Source organism: Nycticebus coucang, chromosome 6, assembly GCF_027406575.1.
Source record: "Nycticebus coucang isolate mNycCou1 chromosome 6, mNycCou1.pri, whole genome shotgun sequence".
Lineage (NCBI taxonomy): Eukaryota > Metazoa > Chordata > Mammalia > Primates > Lorisidae > Nycticebus > Nycticebus coucang.
Genome location: NC_069785.1, coordinates 87,446,332 through 87,465,987, shown reverse-complemented (window position 1 = coordinate 87,465,987; position 19,656 = coordinate 87,446,332). Strand labels below are relative to the sequence as shown.

Sequence of the window (19,656 nt, the reverse complement as noted above, 5' to 3'; positions counted from 1 at the left end):
CACACCTTTCCTATGCCAAATTTTTATTTAGGAACTTCCATAACTGCTTCCCTATCAATGTTTACCTGGTCTGCTTTGCTACCCACGACCAGCTGACAATTTTGACATACAAATAAATGAACTTTTGCAATGTTTTCATCAGTTCTGCTCATTACTGGCCACCCTGATCTCTTTTCATCAGTGAAACTTTTTCTCACCTCAGAAAAACATGTAATCCATTTGTACACTGCCGTTTTCTTTATGGCATTATCCCCACAAACTTTTATTAACATGTCCCTGATTTCATTTCTACTCTTGCCAAATGTAACGAGAAGTTTAATGTTTGTTCATTACTCTAATTCGAGCTCTGACCTTCTTGTGACAGCACACAACAACACCACAATGATAATGAACGCCACTCAGCAGGACACGTTACATGTTGACACGAACACAGCTGACAGACATACTACAATTTTTTATGTTTTTAGCTCTGCCAGTCTGAGAGTGAGTTTGTAAACAATCTTGTTTGGCACAGTCTAGGAGAAACTGGAATAGAACTTCAACAGAACACCTACAGCCTGAGTATGCAACAGGTAAAATTCCCATAACTCATGGCTGGCCTTGAAGGCTGGGGATTTGCATAAAAGTCAACAGTATATCTTAGGAATGTTGAGACTGTGTTCTTTTAAGATAATTTACAGCCTCTAGATGGTTTTGAGTCTAAAAAGCAAGCATTCAAGCAGCTTTCTCCCCCTGCTTTGCAATGTGACCTTATCTTTATGTGAGTAAATGGCTCACATTTTTCAAAGAAAGTTATTTTCTTTGAAAACATAGAAGAATGTATATCAGTTAATCAGTAGACTACCAGACACTAAAGAAGAGTTAATCTATTATTACAATGCAGTTGTGTGGTTAACAGTATGTACGTACAACACCAACTATATAAGCTGGAAAAAAATAAAGAACTTGGCTACTCACCATCATAGAGCTTGTAGTCTCCCTTTATTTTATACTGTCTCAAAAGCAAGTCCTATAATTTGCGACACTGACCACGCACAAGAAACTTCACGCAACAAGACACTGCTATTCTAAGGTTATGAGACCTCACTGGGCTGTGCGTACAGTGCTGCCAACAAAAGTGCATTGGGGCAAGTTCATAAATGTAATTGTCAGACCTGGTACAAGGATGAAAGGGGCAGACTAGTTCCTTTCCCTGGATGACAGAGAAAATAACCAACTTTAGAGTATTAACAAAATTACCAGGTGATAATTATATGAAGGGCAATAATATTGTGTGTTGTTCTTGAGAATGAGTGGGTGGCTACTTTGGATTCAGAGATCAGGAAAGAAATTCTCTTGCTTTAGGAGGTAGCATTTGGGTTGAGTTATGAATGGTAAGATGGGCTATGTGCACCAAGATAAAGAGACAAAACACTCCAGGAAGATAAAGTACTTGGGGCAAAGGCTTTAAGGAAGAAGCAAACAAGTTGCATTCAAAGGACAGCAAGAAAACCAAACCAGTGGCTTAGAACTGGTAAACAGGAGAGTACAGGATGAGATGGCCCAGGCTGGTGTGGAGCAAATCACTCAGGGCATTATAATCTTAGGGAAGGCAGTTACACTTGAGTCTAAGTGTGTTAAAAACTAGAAAACCAAAACCAAAACACTGAAGACTGAGAAAATGACATTTGAGCTACTCTACAGAGTATAGACACATAGAGGACGGATGAAAAAGACAAAAAAAAAAATTACAAAGCTACTGTGTTAGCAGACTAAGACTAAACCTTACTAGGGTGCAGTAATAGCAATGGAAAGAGGGGGACAGACTCCTGGTACACTTGGGATGCACAGTCCTTATGATCTGCTAGTGGATTTGGTGTGAGAAGGAACAGAAAGAATCAAGTCAATAATAAATTGAAATATTTTAGGATAAGCAACTTTATGTGAAAGGCAAATTTGTGGCATATGGAAATGATTCAAACATGATCTACTAAACCTCACCATTGCATCCTAACATTCTGATTCAATACTCGGAATTTTTACTTCACCAGAGACCCAAACTTTGATTCAGTATGCACTGCTCATCTGCTAATGAGATCTTATTTTATCATGAAGATTCCTTTTGAGAAGAAGTTAATCCAGTTAGTAAAAGTTAATCATACAGTGTCCTAATGAGACCTACTCAACTTATAAGACTGAATAACTGATAAAATATTATAACAAATAATTTTAAGTTTAGCTGCTCAGAAAAGCAACCTCTACAATTTATCATTCATTTATGCATTCCTCCTTCCTTCCCTCCCTTCTTTCTTCTCTTTCTCCCTTCCCTTCCCTTCTCATTTTTGCTATCTTGTTGATATATAGATGCATATATTTTTGAGGTACACATCAATTTGGTATAGTTATATAATTAAAATGGGTTAATTCTAATATCTATTCCCTTAAATATTTATATTTATACTAGAAAGATTTAAAATATTTTCTTCTGGCTATTTTGAAATGTACAATCATTTAATGGTAACTATTACTAACATTATCTATGGAGGACAAGGTCTTATTTCTTCTGTTTAAGTGTATATTTGTACCTAATTATAAAAGTCTTTTTATCCCTTCCCACCTTCTGGTATCCACCAATCTACTCTTTATCTCATGAGTTCCATTTTTTTTTACCTCCTACCTATGAGTGAGAACATGCAACAATTGTCTTTCTGTATTTGCGTATTTGCCTTGTTTCACTTAACATAATATTCTCCAGTTCTATCCATGATACTGAACAATCACAGGATTTCATGTTTCTTCTGACTGAGTACTATTCCACTGTGTATATATACCACGTTGTCTTTATCCATTCATCTGCTGTCAGATACTTTGATTCCGTTTTTCTGACTACTGTGAATAAGCTGCAATAAACATGGGCATCTACATATCTCTTCATCATATTGATTTCCTTTCTTTTGGATATATATTCAGTAGTGGAATTGTTGGATCGTACAGTAGTTCTATTGTTCGTTTTGAAGACCCCACATTCTGTTTTCCATAGTGCCTGTACTCATTTATGTTCACTCCCTACCAACGGTATGAGAGAGCTCCTCCCCTTTCTCCACATCCCCACCAGCATCTGTTATTGCCTATCTTTTTCATAAAAGCCATTATAACTAGGGTGAGACGATATCTCAGAGTATTAATGATTTGCATTTCTGTGATGATTAATTACATTGGGCATTTTGTGATATCTCTGTACCAGGTAGCTATTGTTGTATCTTTTTTTTTTTCACTGTTATTTTTTTTTATTAAATCATAGCTGTGTACATTAATGCAATCATGGCACTGTTATCTTTAGTAATCTGAAGGATGGCAAAACATAATTAGTGTAAGTGATGTTATGTACCTTTTCACATATTTTAGAGCCATTTATATTTCCTTTGTTAAAAATAACTTTTTTAATTTTAATTTTTTCTTGAGTCTTACTTTGTTGCCCTTGGTAGAGTACCAGAGTGTCATAGCTCACAGCAACATCAAACTCTTGGGCTCAAGAGATCCTCTTGCCTCAGTTTTTCATTTTTAGTAGAAACAAGGTCTCACTCTTACTCAGGCTGGTCTCAAATTCCTGAGCTCAAGCAATCCTCCTGCCTTGGACTCCCAAAGTGCTAGGATTACAGGCATGAGGCACTACACCTGGCCAACTTTTCTCATTTTCTGAGTTGGTCTTTTTTTCTTTCTTTATTAATGAACTGTCACACACTTTACATAAAGGAAATTAGTGTTTTATCGTGAATTGCAACTATTTTGCCCACAGATTGTCATGTCTTTCAACTTTCCTTGATAGCAGTTTGTGTTACACAGAACTTTAAATTTTTACGAAGATTATTTTTAAATTATGGTAAAATATACGTAAGTTGTTTTTTTATGTTTAACGATCATTTTAATTTTCAGATTCTCAACTTCTGCACACCTTTAGCAATCCTCAAGAAATTAAACATTCTCATATCCTTTCCACAAAAAGAAGCAGCAGTACATTTGTACATTCTAATGAGTGTCACAAAACATTTATTAGTCTCTGACAAAAGGCATCCATGGTAGGAATAGTAGAAAGACTAAAATAGAAATTAAAATTGATCTTAAAACCAACTTTAGTCAGGAAGACTTCTTCACAGACAAATTAGTGGTTAAATATATAAATCCTAAATACATCACACTATAGGTTATTTTCCCCACATTTTGGTCATGGACTGTAACAGAAAGATTTAATTAGGTGACTTTTAATTTAAGGAGTTCCAACATTGTCTAACCCATAACATAAAGTGATATTGCTCTTAGAAAAATATTGGTTTGGTGAGAGGGTACATTTTAGACATATTTGGTTAGTTTCTAAACCATACGTCATTTCATTACAATCACTACTCAGAAGGCAATCACTTTTTTTGAAAAGGGGCAGACTAAATTTTAAATTAGCATCAGATTTCTATCCATAATTACCCAATCAATATTGACATAGATACCATCAAGTATGCAAAGACTAAAAGAATTTCAATTACAAACTTTGTGGGGGAAAAAACCTTAATGACATAAAAATATTGATAATTCTATCATATTTTTATATTAAAAGAATGAAGGACTGGACATCAGCAGAAAAGCTATTAAAACTATTGTTCACTGGGTGGTGCTATGGCTTAGTGGGTAGGGTGCCGGCCCCATATACTGAGGGTGGCGGATTCAAACCCGGCCCCGGCCAAACTGCAACAACAAAACAGCTGGGCATTATGGCGGGCACCTATAGTCCCAGCTACTCGGGAAGTTGAGGCAAGAGAGTCACCTAAGCCCAGAAGTTAGAGGTTACCGTGAGCTGTGACGTCACAGCACTCTACCGAGGGCGATACAATCAGACTCTCTCTAAAACAAACAAACAACAAGAAACCCCACTACTGTTTGTTAATAATTGTTTATATTAATGAAACAGAACAACAATAATCTCTAAGTTAAATTTAACAAAATGAAATCAATATCCTGATCTAACTTTTAGGGGTAAGAAGGGCAAATCCCAAGTGTCATTCTTTCTGTCCATAAACACACATAAAAGCCAATATCCATATAAATGATCAGAAAATAAACACATGGTTATGTTTCAGAATCTACAACATGAGATATTATGATATCATAATTGTTCTAGAGTAAACTCCCATTTTTTCTGAAATAGCAGATTAACAGAAATATGAAATTTCCAAAAATTCAGGTAATTTAGTAACTAATTTTGACACCAGATACCCCAGTGTAAAAAGCTATAAAATCAAAATGTTCTGTGTCATTTAGCAAAGAATAGACAAGGGAGAATGTTCTGCTGAATTGAACCTGCTACTTCATTCTAGACCCAGTTTCTGCTTACTCTGGACTCATTCAATTCCAAATCTCCCAAATTGTCAAATTTACCCCATCCAGCCTCATCCCAACTCTTAGCTCATTTTATGAGTAAGAGTCTAGTTTCTTTTCTGTCGACTAATTCCAAATTTTCTAGAAAACTGATTTTCTGATTTAACATTGATTTTTTTTTTTTTTTTTTTTTGGAGACAGTTTCCCCTTGTGGCACCTTGTTAAGAGTGCCATGACATCAGCTCACAGCAACCTCAAATTCCTGGGCTCAAGCAACTCTCCAGTCTCAGCCCTCTGAGCAGCTGCAACCGCAGGCAGCTACCACAATGCCTGGCTATTTTTCAGAGACAGGGTCTCAATCTTGCTCAGGCTGGTCTCAAACCTGCGAACTCAGGCAATCCACCCACCTCACCTTCCAGAGTGCTAGGATTACAGGCATGAGCCACTGGGCCCAGCTTTAACATTGATCTTAATCCATTTAAAAATCAACAAACATGGCTTGGTGCCCATAGCACAGTGGTTACGCCAACCACATACACCGAGGCTGGCGGGTTCAAACCTGGCCCAGGCTAGCTAAACAACCACAACAAAAAAATAGCCAGGTGTTGTGGCAGGCACCTGTAGTCCCAGCTACTTAGGAGGCTGAGGCAAGAGAATCTCTTAAGCCCAAGGGTTGGAGGTCGCTGCGACCCGCGATGCCACAGCATTCTACTGAGGGTGACATAGTGAGACTCTGTCTTAAGAAAAAAAAAAAAGACATGCTATAATGCTTAAATCTTAAACTGGAGATAGAAATTAGATTATTTCAGTGATGTAGAAGATACATTTCACATACTCCAGAGATGGGAAAATAGCTAGAAAACTTACACTTTAAACTCTGCATGGATTCCTTAATTATTTGGAATAGTCTAACATTGCTTTGATTACTAGTCATGACAAAAAAGCCAGCAAAGGCCATAAAACATGCTTTTTTTTGGAAATACAATGGCACTTGAAAATTTCTTGGAGTTGGCCAAGGCATTTTCACATCCATAAAGACTGCAAAACTTAGTGATCACAGTTATTAACAATGGAATGATAGAGAGACACTTGCTCATCCCTGAGCTCCACAAAAACACACTATGTATTCTTCCCGGATAATCATAGTCCTTTAATTAAAGATATGAGTGTGACTACAAAGCAGAATTAATGACAAATTTATAAATATTCTATGATAGGAATGAGAGCTTTACAATCTGGCCTTACTAGATCACAAAACACTCCCTTTACTCATGCATTATTTTGAATATTTCTGAAACATTTGAAAAATACTTTTCTGTGAATTACGAGACTGTAGGGAATGAGCACTTTTAGGTATCTTACTATTATTTCTAGTAGAACTTGGCCTCTTTCTCCCATTAATGGAATGCCTCAACTGGATCTTAAAAGAAGGCTGCCAGTTTTCATCTTTTGAGCCTCTCCGTGGTTTTGAATGCTCTGTGTCACTTTGTTTTTTGAAGCTCCTATCTTTGGAATTCTTCCTCTGTCCGTTTAGCAATTTGTCTGAAGGTGAGGGTGTAGACCATAATGGATATTCATCAGAGGATCCTTTCTGCCGGTTTGGCCTCATTGGCCTTTATCTGCTTCTTTTTGAAGCTGTAATGCTAATAACCTGTCTTGTTCTTCTTGTTTATGTCTTTCAAAAAGCAGATGCTCCCAATTTATCAGTTTTGGGGTGAAATTTATTTCTGTTTCCTCTTGGTCAGAGGAACCTCTGGGGAACATTTTTCTTCTTTTTCCAGAAAAGCATGGATCCTTAGCTGCTTTAAACAAAGATTCCTCATTTTTTCTTTTGGAAATATTCATACTGATCAGATGAGACTCTTCATTTTCTGTCTTGACTGTGTTGTTTCCAATTACCTGTGTCATACCTGATACAGCACACCCACTCTCTGTTTTGCCACCAGGCTTACCTGCAGCTTCTTTTGAGTAGAGAATTTTGGTTTGCGGTTCCTCATGATTTAAGACACAGAACTCTTTATCCTGATTGTTTGGTCTTGTTTCCACTTTTCCTTCAAGGCACCACTCTGAACTATAGGCACACAAGCATGGCATAGGTGATTCCATTGAAGACTTTGCACTTTGTTCTTGATTTTCAAGGCCTATTTGTGGAGAAAGTGTTGGCGTATCTTCTTCAACTTCTGTGTCTTGCCATGTTGGACTTTTCTCACCACTACTGTCAATTTCCTTAGATATGGAGTTTTTCCTGATTTCTTGTACAACTTTAGACTGTGATGCTGACCCAAATTGAGATTTAGGTGACAAATACTTCTGAATACCTCCAGCGTTTCTTTGTTTATTCTTACTTTTATTTTCAGACTTGACTGTGACTGGATCAGATTTTCTGGAATTCAAGGAAGAAGCCAAGATACTTCCCTCATGAAAATTGTTAATATTAATGCTTAGCTTTCTTGCCAGCTCATCATCCCTTTTCAGTTGTTCTTCCATCTCCCTTTGCCTTTTTTCAGACTGTCTTTTTTCCTCTTCTTCTTCCTCTGCCAATAATCTCTGTATATGTTCTTCACTGGCTTTATTTTCTTTTTCTTCACTGGCTCGTCGCTCTGCCTCCATCTTGCTTACCTCCTCTTCATATTCTCTTCTTAATTCCCCAGGTTTACTTAACAGATGAACTGGCTGATAGTCATCAACTGTTTCGATTTCCTCCGATTCTTGCCCAGAAACTCTAAGCTTGCATTCCTTTGGGTAGTGTTTTTGAATTATCTTCCACAGTTCCATATTGATAAGAGAATTTTTTCGGGTATGGTACCGAGTCCACGAGGATACCTGGCGGCGACAAAAGGGACAAGATAAATTTGCTTTTTCGACGGTGGATTGGAAACACGGACTACAGAGTGTGTGATTACAAGGCAGGGTTACAGGCTCGATCAGAATTTCCATACAGATTTGGCACTGGCAATCCAACAGGGAAGGGATGAAGTCCTTGGGCACGGCCATTTTAATATGCTAATGAGCCTTATTTAACATAAACAGTTTTTTTTAAAAAGAATTTTCGGCCAACTACACGAAAGCAAATCAAGAGTTTTGCGTTTAAATATTATGAGAACAGGAGCATCAAACACGTCATGAAACAAGACGCCCGTAGGGTCATGCAAACAGTAATATCCTGGAAGGTGGTGTGTTTTGTCCATTTTTAGGACAAAGTCCGACAAGAAAATAAATGAACGTTTTCATCTGGAGAGCTTGGCTGCATTAACACCACGCAGGGCAGACAGGAGCCCGGGCTCCCGGGCTCTGCAAGTGATAGCCGCCAAGCTCCCCTCCTCCCTCTTACCCGGTGAGGATGCGCTCTTTAGTCCAGGCCACGGCTCCCAGGACTCCACTCCCACCTGGACGCGGGCTCCGGCTGCAGCAGGACCTCCGTTTTACCGTTGCTGTGCTGTAAGAGTAGCGCGCAAGCCCCTGTGTTCCAATTTTCCTGCACCCTGCGCTGCTTCCCAGGGCTCAGCACCTGTTCTCTGCAGCCTCTTCTGTCAGCCAAATAGTCCATTCGTGAGGGCGGGACCGCAGCAACAGCTGTTGTATCTTCTTTTGAGAAGGGTCTGTCCAGCTTTTGCCATTTTCTAATCAGATTATAGGGTTTTTTTCCTTTAGAGTTGAGTTTCTTATACATTCTGGTTATTAATCTCTTCTTCAAAGGACGGTTTGAAAATATTGTTTTCCAATTCTGTGGTTGTCTCTTGGTTGATTGTTCCTTCACTTTGCAGGAACTCTTTACTCAGTTCGATCAAATCTAACTTGTCAATTTTGTTCTGTTTCTTTTACTTTTGAGGTCTTACACAAAAATCTTTGCCCCGGCCAATGTTCAAGAGCACTTCTCCAACGTTTTCTTTTCATAGTTTCAATACAGCACTGAAAGTCCTGGCCAGAGCAATTAAGCAAGAGAAAGAAAATAAAAACATCAAAACTGGAAAGGAAGAAGTCAAAATAGAAATGATCTTGTATTTAGAAAAATCGAAAACTCCACCAAAAAACTGTTATAAATGATAAACAATTTTAGTAATGTATCAGGATGCAAAATCAACACACAAAAATCAGTGACATTTATATATGTTAACAACAAAAAATCTGAAAAAGAAATCAAGAAAGCAATTCCCTTTACAATAACTAAAAGGAGTATAAAGTATCTAAGATTTAAATTAATCAAAAATTTTAAAGATCTATGTAATAAAAGCTATAAAACACTTGTGACAGAAATTGAGGAAAACACGACAAAATTTGGAAGGTATTTCATAATTTTTTGTGCCTTAGCAAAGAATATGTACATTTCTGCCAAATTTTAATGTGCTACAATGTATCTTTGAAATGTTGAAAGAGTATTAACTTGTTGCTTATTTGGACAAAATATATCATACAATTTTTAAAAGCAAAAATAAATTTACCACTACAAAATAAATCAAACAGTATATCACATTTAAAGACAAAAGACAAGGAAAGGTCACTTTGAAACAACATAAAATATTATCAAGATTATTATGTTTGTGTTTCCTTCACCAATATATGTATTTCTTAAGTTGTTATAAAAAGGAAGTATAGTAGACCATAATTATAAAATAATAAAATAAAAATGTTTTAAATATATATTTCTGTCATAGCTAAAAAGTGTAATGGCCTTTAACAAATAGAACATCATTTGATAAAATTAGCACTTGAATTATGCTCAATAAAAAAATAGAAAGCTTACTAATAACGTAAGAAAAATTTGGATATGGGGCCGCGCCTGTGGCTCAGTGAGTAGGGGCCAGCCCCATATGCCGAGGGTGTGGGTTCAAGCCCAGCCCCAGCCAAACTGCAACAAAAATATAGCTAGGCATTGTGGCAGGCGCCTGTAGTCCCAGCTGCTTGGGAGGCTGAGGCAAGAGAATCACGTAAGCCCAAGAGTTAGAGGTTGCTGTGAGCCATGTGATGTCATGGCACTCTACCCCAGGGGGTGGTACAGTGAGACTCTGTCTCTACAAAAAAAAGAAAAAGAAAGAAAAATTTGGATACAAAAAATACATAACTTAATTTAGCTGTGGACATTAAACCTAAAGTGGAAATTCTTTAACTTTTGTTTATAAATGCATGCCCTTATAAAATCATGTTCTTTAACTACAACATGGCTGTTCTAGCCTTGCCAAGAAATCACAGTATTAATATATATACTGTGTATATATTCCAATTCTTGGGCTGGGTTCCCCACAAAAGCAGGCCATTTATAAGGATTTGCATTCTAGAACTTTATTTGGGAGGTGAAGTAAGGAAGTTAATCAACTCTAGATGTCTTGCTGAAAAATGTGGGAGATTGTGTCACACCAGCCTTAGAATTATTCTGAGCAAAGTGAGAGAGCTGGAAGGGTGACCATAAAGTTCCTGTGCCTCGTGTGTGTGTGTGTGTGTGTATTACTCCCACTTGAAATCAGCTGACAGGTACAGCATTTATTGCCTGCATCTGCTGTGGGCCAACAACAAGCACTTGGGTGAAGAATCACAAATGTCTCATGGAGAAGTGATTAACTTTTAAAAAAAAGAAATGAGAGATGCAGCCATTTCTTTGATTGTATAAAAATCAAAACTTACTACAAAACTATCAATCGAGCATGGATTTTAAGGTCTGAAATATATAGTATACATCAGCCGACAACATCTTTAGGTTCTGGTGTCTATGTGGAAAGGATCTGTGTATATCACAAGCTTAGATTCTTTACTGTATCTGGTGGAAGACAATGGTTAGTGTACACAGTTAAATAGCGTGATGACAGCCTACTGAGACATTAAAGTAAGAAACAAATATAGCGGAGGCGGAACATGATGGCAGATGGGATGGATGTTTAGCCCATCTCTCCCAAGCCATCAGGTGAGAGGGAGGGGGCTCTGGATATTTCCCCCACGTGGAGTATTGGTGTGGATAGACAGCTGGAGATGTGCAGCAAATTGGTGGACTGCTGTATTTGAGATGTAATCCGAAACCACAGACTCTGCTGTAGAAATTTCCCCTGCACTGCTGGTGGCCAGCAGTCGGCCCCTCCCCTATGCGGGACAGCAGTTCCCAGTTTGTGGGGAAACCTAGGTAATTGATGAAAATTTCAGCAAAGTGTGGATTCCTGAGTGGAGTTTGGTGACCAGAAAGAGGTGCCACTCAGAGCAGCATGGGGCTAGGCAGCCTGATAGAAAATTAAGGGGAGGGGATACCTCCCAGGAAACAGAGACATTTTGAATTGTCCAAAATGGTGGACACCTTTTCCCAGAACAACAGGAGTGATTAAATAGACCAGACCATTCCTGGTGGGGAATATTGGTGTGGACTGGCAGTTCGGGGTGTGCGGTGAACTGGCAGGTTGATGGACTAAAAAGTGAGACTCTGAGCCACTGACACTGAGGAAAAGGTCTCCACTCAGCAGTGGCAGGAGCCCGCAGCAGCCAGCCCCTCCCCACAGCTGATTGCAGTTACCAGTTTGCGGGAGAACTTGGGAGCTGAGTGGAAAGATTGTGAAGCATGGAGGTCAGATAGGGGTGCCATCTGGAAAGAACAGCGAGGTTGGGCAACAGTTAGGAAACAGACTTATATTGAAACTCCAGAAATGGTGATGGGCCAGGTAGGGTGGTTACTGTGGTAACTATGTAAACTGTGAATCAGATATGAGCCTGGGAACCACTCACAGAGCCATCTGGTGTCCATAGAGCATATTGCAATATAAATATATTCCTACTAAAGTTGACGCCTATGTCATACGTATAGTTGTATATTTTTATATATATAATACAAGAATAATATTTTTGTGGTTGGTGCCTTTTTTTTCTCTTTTTTTTCATCCTTTTCGTGTAGGAGTTATTGTTAATTTTTTATTTATTTTTATTTTTTCTTTTTCTTTTTTAATTTTTTATGAACACTACTTTTTTTCTTTCTTCCTTCCTATTCTTCCCTTCTTATGGTTTCTGAGAGTGCTTACATCAGATTTTTAGAGTTTTTTTTATTATTTTACAATTACCATTATTTTTATTGCAGTTGTTTTTTTTGTCTGTATGTCTGTGTGTTTCTGATTGTTCATGCATCTGTGGGCTTGTGTGTCTGGTAGCCTTTTTATCTGTTTATTTGCTCATTTGGCTTCAATGTGTTTTGTATTTTGCTAAATCCTCAGCTTGGCTATTTTCCCTAACTCCAATTTTCACATTCAACAAGAACAAGGGGATATGGGGGACAACAGCTGATTAGAGCCAGCTCTCAACAGAAGCTCCAGTACAGAGGGAGACATAATGGCCAGAACCCAACAAAGCCAAAGGAGGGGAGCCGAGCTGAGAGATGAGATAGATAATGCTCGTATTCCCTGCTGAGGCCAGCTTCGACTCTAAAACTATTTTCAGTTACAGATCTCATCCCAAAGAGGTTGTGTGGCCATCCCCTCTCCTAAAAGAGTTGCTTGCTTACTGTGTGATCTCTACTGGTGAGCGATAAACTGAGGCTCTCCTTCCACAACCCATTGGAGGGAATTGCTGGAAGTTGGGACTCCTTATCAAGATAGCCCCTGCTGAGAGTCTAGGAATTCCCTTGTCTGGCAGGAAATTTGAACAAATATTTTCCTTGGCACCTTGAACCTCCAGTCTACCCCTTCCCCCTGGCCTGGCAGTCTAGAAGTCCAACTCCTCCGGAAACCAGAATGTCTGCACTTTGTGGCTAGGATCGGGCATTGCATAGATGGAGGCAGTACAGCTGTGCTATACCTGTGAATCCATTAACTGTACAGAAAGACTTAGAGGGAAAGGTGACTGACCTGGCCTCAAAAAAGTGTATCTCAGCAGCAGACAGAGAACTGGGTTCCTGCACTGTGGGTGAAGGCTCGGAAACTGCTGAGGTGCATGAACCCAAGAGGAGGCAACTCCCACCCAACTTCAGCATTAGTAGAGTGTCCTGCTGGGGTCTAACTCTAGAGTCATCTGACTCTGTGGCCTGCCAGAGGGAACCAGACCTCACTCCATAGGGATTCCAGAACTGCAGAACAGTGGCAACAAAGGTGCAGAGGGAGAAATTCTTTTGCTGTCTGAATATCCTCAGGTTTGGACTGAGCTAAGGTGGAACTTTCTTCACCTGCCATTGAGCACCTGAGGCAGGCAGACCTCAAATTCCCCTGCAGAATGGTGGTAGACTGTGGTAACCATGAGGAGGAGGCAACAACCTAATTTTGAATCTGGCAGGCACAAAGCCCTGGCACATTTGCTTATTGGACAGAACTGGGCCACAGAGACTGGGTTAACAGAGACTGCTGGTGGGACTACCAGAGACTCAGGTGACCAGAGTCTGGTGGTGAAGGATGAGCAAGGTGGGGTAAGAGGCATCAACCCCCAACTCTACACTTCCTACTGCATGGGCCATTCTGACCCCTCAGAGCACCAGAGGTGCTCAAATCACACTTGAGCTACCTGTGCACCCCTAATATCTAGTAGCTGTAGTCCTCATGAACTCTCCAGCTAGAGAGTGGGGATTGTCTGAGACAATTGCTCTGGAACTCGAATTGGCAAATTACCCAAGGACCCTCCAAGGTGGAACCCAGGCTTTGCTGTAGTGGGAAGGTTTGATTGTCCTCTTCCAGATATTACTGGTGGGGGAAGGGATGTCCTAGTTGCTTGTATTTCTCCAAAGCTGAGACTGCAACCCAGAGTCACTGATTCACTAGGATTGAACAGAGATCAGCTGAATACAAGACAGAGACATCTACCCCCACTACACCAAGCAGGCCTCTAGAGTCACAGACTGTAGTACAGTACAGGTCCCTTGCAAAATTGTAGAGGAAAACTTCAGTCACCAGTCCAGTTCCTAGGTGAAGGGCTGGTCAACCACAACTGCAGAAGTATCCAATCCAATTTCACCTTACCTGCTCATCTAGCTAAACACTGAAAACAATCATGGGACAGAATCAGTGGAAAAACTCTGGCAACATGAATAATCAGAGCAGTTCAACTCCCCCAAGGAATGACAAACCAGCCAAACCAGAGGATCCCATTCACAAACATATAGCTGAGATGTCTGAAATCAAATACAGAATTTGGATTGCAAACAAGAGCAACAGAATGGAAGTAAAGATGGAGTTATAAATTGTAGGATTAATTCAGAAGATGTCTCAAGAATTCAATGAATTAAAAACAAAATAACCAAAGATTTATGATATGAGAAATACAGTAGAATCCCTCAGTAACAGAATGGAACAGGCAGAAGAAAAGATTTCTGACATCGAAAAAAAAGCTTTTGAACAATCCCAAATGTTCAAAGAGAAAGAGAAATGGAGAGCAAAAACAGATCATTCTCTCAGAGAGCTCTGGGATCATTCGAAGAAAACTAATATTCACCTTATAGGGATCCCTGAAGGTGGCGAAGTAGCTTCACCAGGCACAGAGGCTCTTATCATGAGATTATGAAAGATAACATTCCAGACATGCCAATAGATCCTGAAATCCAGATAACAGATAGTTTCAGAACCCCAGCATGACTCAACCCAAATAAGACACCCCCTAGGCACATCATAGTTAACGTCACTAAAGTTAATATGAAGGAGAGAATCCTGAAAGCAGCCAGACGTAAAAAAAAACCATAACCTACAAGGGGAAGAATGTTAGAATGACTGCAGATCTCTCTGCTGAAAACTTTCAAGCTAGAAAAGGGTGGTCATTGACTTTTAATCTCCTAAAACAAAATAATTTTCAACCCAGGATCCTGTATGCAGCTGAACTGAGTTTCATTTACGATGGAGAAATTAAATACTTTAATGACATTCACATGTTGAAGAAATTTGCCATAACTAAACCAGCTCTCCAGGATATTCTCAGACCTATCCTCCATAATGACCAGTGCAACTCCCCACCACAAAAGTAAACTCACTCTGAAACTTTTGATCAAATTACAACTTCCATAGTGGTGAAAGAATTAAAAATGTCCACTGGTCTTTCGAAAAATCCAATACCCAAAAATATACCAGGCCTATCAATATTCTCAATTAATATGAATGGATTAATTTGTCCTGTAAAGAGGCACAGTCTTGCTGATTGGATACAAAAATTCAGGCCTGATATCTGCTGCATACAGGAATCTCATCTTACTTTAAAAGATAAATATAGACTCAGGATGAAGGGATGGTCTTCTATATTCCAGGCAAATAGAAAACAGAAAAAAGCAGGTGTTGCAATTTTATTTGCAGATACAATAGGCTTTAAACCAACAACAGTGAGGAAAGATAATGAGGGTCGCTACATATTTGTTAAGGGCAAGACTCAATATGATGACATTTCAATTATTAATATTTATGCAACCAACCAAAATGCACCTCAATTTATAAGAGAAACTCTAATGGACATGAGCAACTTCATTTCCTCCAGCTCCATAGTAGTCGGAGATTTTAACACTCCTTTAGTGCTGTTGGGTAGATCCTCCAAGAAGAAGCTAAGCAAAGAAATTTTAGATTTAAACTTAACCATCCAACAATTGGATTTAACAGACATTTACAGAACATTTCATCGCAACAAAACTGAATACACATTCTTCTCATCAGCTCATGGAACATACTCCAAAATCGATCACATCTTAGGTCACAAGTCTAACCTCATCAAATTTAAAAGAATAGAAATTATTCCTTGAAGCTTCTCAGACCATCATGGAATAAAAGTGGAACTCAGTAACAAAAAGAACTGGCATACTCATACAAAAACATGGAAACTAAATAACCTCATGCTGAATGATAGCTGGGTTATAGACGAGATTAAGAAGGAAATAAACAATTTTTTTGAACAAAATGACAATGAAGACACGAATTATCAGACCCTCTGGGATACCACAAAGGCAGTCCTAAGACGGAAATTTACAGCACTGCAATCCTTCCTCAAGACAACAGAAAGACAGGAAGTTAACAACTTAATGGGATATCTCAAGCAATTGGAAAAGGAAGAACATTCCAATCCCAAACCCAGCAGAAGAAAAGAAATAAGCAAAATTAGAGCAGAATTAAATGAAATTGAAAACAAAAGAATTATACAACAGATCAATAAATCAAAAAGTTGGTTTTTTGAAAAGGTCAATAGAATAGATAAACCTTTGGCTAACCTAACTAGGAAAAAATAGTAAAATTTCTAATTTCACCAATCAGAAATGATAAAGATGAAATAACAACAGACTCCTCAGAAATTCAAAAAATCCTTAATGAATACTATAAGAAACTTTATTCTCAGAAATATGAAAATCTGAAGGAAATAGATGAATACTTGGAAGCATGCCACCTCCCAAGACTTAGGCAGAATGAGGTGGAAATGTTGAATAGGCTGATATCAACTTCTGAAATAGCATCAACTATACATAATCTCCCTAAAAAGAAGAGCCAGGGACCAGATGGCTTCACATCAGAATTCTACCAAACTTTTAAAGAGGGACTAGTACCTCTATTACTCAAACTTTTCCAAAATATAGAAAAAGAAGGAATACTACCCAACACATTCTATGAAGCAAACATCACCCTGATCCCTAAACCAGGAAAAGACCCAACAACAAAAGAAAATTATAGTCCAATATCACTAATGAATATAGATGCAAAAATATTCAACAAGATCCTAGCAAACAGAATCCAGCAACATATCAAACAAATTATACACCACAACCAAGAGGGTTTTATCCCAGGGTCTCAAGGCTGGTTCAATATATGTAAATCTATAAATATAATTCAGCACATAAATAAATTAAAAAACAAAGACCATATGATTCTCTCAATTGATGCAGAAGAAGCTTTTGATAACATCCAGCATCCCTTCATAATCAGAATGCTTAAGAAAATGGGAATAGAAGGGACATTTCTTAAACTAATAGAGACCATCTACAACAAACCTACAGCCAATATTGTATTGAATGGCGTTAAATTGAAACCGTTCCACTCAGATCAGGAACCAGGCAAGGTTGCCCATTGTCTCCATTGCTCTTTAACATTGTAATGGAAGTTTTAGCCATCGCAATTAGGGAAGAAAAGGCAATCAAGGGTATCCATATAGGGTCAAAAGAGATCAAACATTCACTCTTCACATATGATATGATTGTATATCTGGAAAACACCAGAGATGATACTACAAAACTCTTAGAAGTGATCAAGGAATACGGCAATGTTTCAGGATACAAAATCAACACCCGTAAATCTGTAGTCTTTATATATACGAATAATAGCCAGGCTGAAAAAACAATCAAGGACTCTATTCCATTTACAGTAGCGCCAAAGAAGATGAACTATTTGGGAGTTTATTTGACAAAGAACGTGAAAGATTTCTATAAAGAGAGCTATGAAACTCTAAGAGAAGAACTAGCTGAAGATGTTAACAAATGGAAAAACATACCATGCTCATGGCTGGAAAGAATCAATATTGTCAAAATGTCTATATTACCCTAAGCAATATACACTTTTAATGCAATCCCTATTAAAGCTCCATTATCATACTTTAAAGATCTTGAAAAAATAATACATCATTTTATATGGAGTCAGAAAAAACCTGGAATAGCCAAGACATTACTCAGAAATAAAAACAAAGCAGGAGGAATTATGCTACCAGACCTCAGACTATACTATAAAACAATAGTAATTAAAACAGCATGCTACTGGCACAAAAACAGAGAAGTATATGTATGGAACAGAATAGAGAACCAAGAGATGAACCCAGCTACTGACCATTATTTGATATTTGACAAGCCAATTAAAAACATTCAATGGGGAAAAGATTCCCTGTTTAACAAATGGTGCTGAGTAAACTGGCTGGCGACCTGTAGAAGATTGAAAATGGACCCACTCCTTTCACCATTAACTAAGGTAGACTCTCACTGGCTTAAAGATTTAAACTTAAGACATGAAACTATAAAAATGCTAGAAGAAATTGAAGGGAAAACTCTTGAAGGAATCGGCCTGGGTGAATATTTTATGAGGAGGAGCCCCCAGGCAATTGAAGCAGCATCAAAAATACACTACTGGGACCTGATGAAACTAAAAGGCTTCTTCACAGCCAAAAACACAGTAAGTAAAGCAAGCAGACAGACCTCAGACTTGGAGAAGATATTTGCAGGATACGTTTCCCACAAGGTTTAATAACCAGAATCCGCAGAGAACTCAAACATATTAGCAAGAAAAGAACAAGTGATCCCATCTCAGGCTGGGCAAGGGAAGAGAAACTTCTCTGAAGAAGATAGGCACACAGCCTACAGACACATGAAAAAATGCTCATCATCCTTAATCATCAGAGAAATGCAAATCAAAACTACTTTGAGATATCATCTAACACCAGTAAGATTAGCCCACATCACAAAATTCCAAAACCAGAGATGTTGGCAGGGATGTGGAGAAAAGGCAACACTTCTACACTGCTGGTGGGAATACAAACTAATACGGTCCTTTTGGAAAGATGTTTGGAGAATACTTAGAGATCTAAAAATAGATCTGCCATTCAATCCTATAATTCCTCTACTAGGAATATATCCAGAAGACCAAAAATCACATTATAACAAAGATATTTGTACCAGAATGTTTATTGCAGCCCAATTCATAATTACTATGTCATGGAAAAAACCTAAGTGTCCATCGACTCATGAATGGATTAATAAATTGTGGTATTTGTACACCATGGAATATTATGCAGCTGTAAGGAAAGATGAAGACTATACCTCTTTCTTGTTTACATGGATGGAGCTGGAAAATATTCTTCTTAGCAAGGTATCCCAAGAATGGAAGAAAAAGTACCCAATGTACTCAGCCCTAATATGAAACTAATTCATAGCTTTCATATGAAGGCTATAACCCAATCTCAGTACAAGAATATGGGGAAGGGGGCAAAGGAGAGAAGGAAGGGTGGAGGGAGGGTGATTGGTGGGTCTTGGTGCATCTTGGAACGGTGCAGGTGAAGTTTACTAAATGTAGAGTATAAGGGTTTGAACACAATAATTAAGATAATGCCATGAAGGCTATGTTAATCAGTTTGGTGAAAATATTTCAGACACTATATGGAACCAGCACATTGTACCTCATGATTGCAATATTGTACACAGCTATGATTTAATAAAAATAAAAATAAAAGAAAAAGAAACAAATATAGTCTGTACCCTGAAGCATTCCTTCACTTACATATGTATTGTGTTACAAAATCAGATTATTTAGTGAATTACTTTCCCAATGACTCAAGGTCATCAAACTAAAGGTTTGTTGAATAAAGAAATGGTTGCTCATTTTTTTCACACCAAAAGCAATTTATTTAATCACTACAGATATCATTTATTGAATG

General features: G+C 38.3%; 1 pseudogene; it reads right to left on the bottom strand.

The window, feature by feature from the left end:
- Positions 1-6,619: 6,619 nt before the first annotated feature.
- On the bottom strand, positions 6,620-8,337 carry LOC128588466 (E3 ubiquitin-protein ligase RNF168-like; annotated as a pseudogene).
- Positions 8,338-19,656: the final 11,319 nt, after the last annotated feature.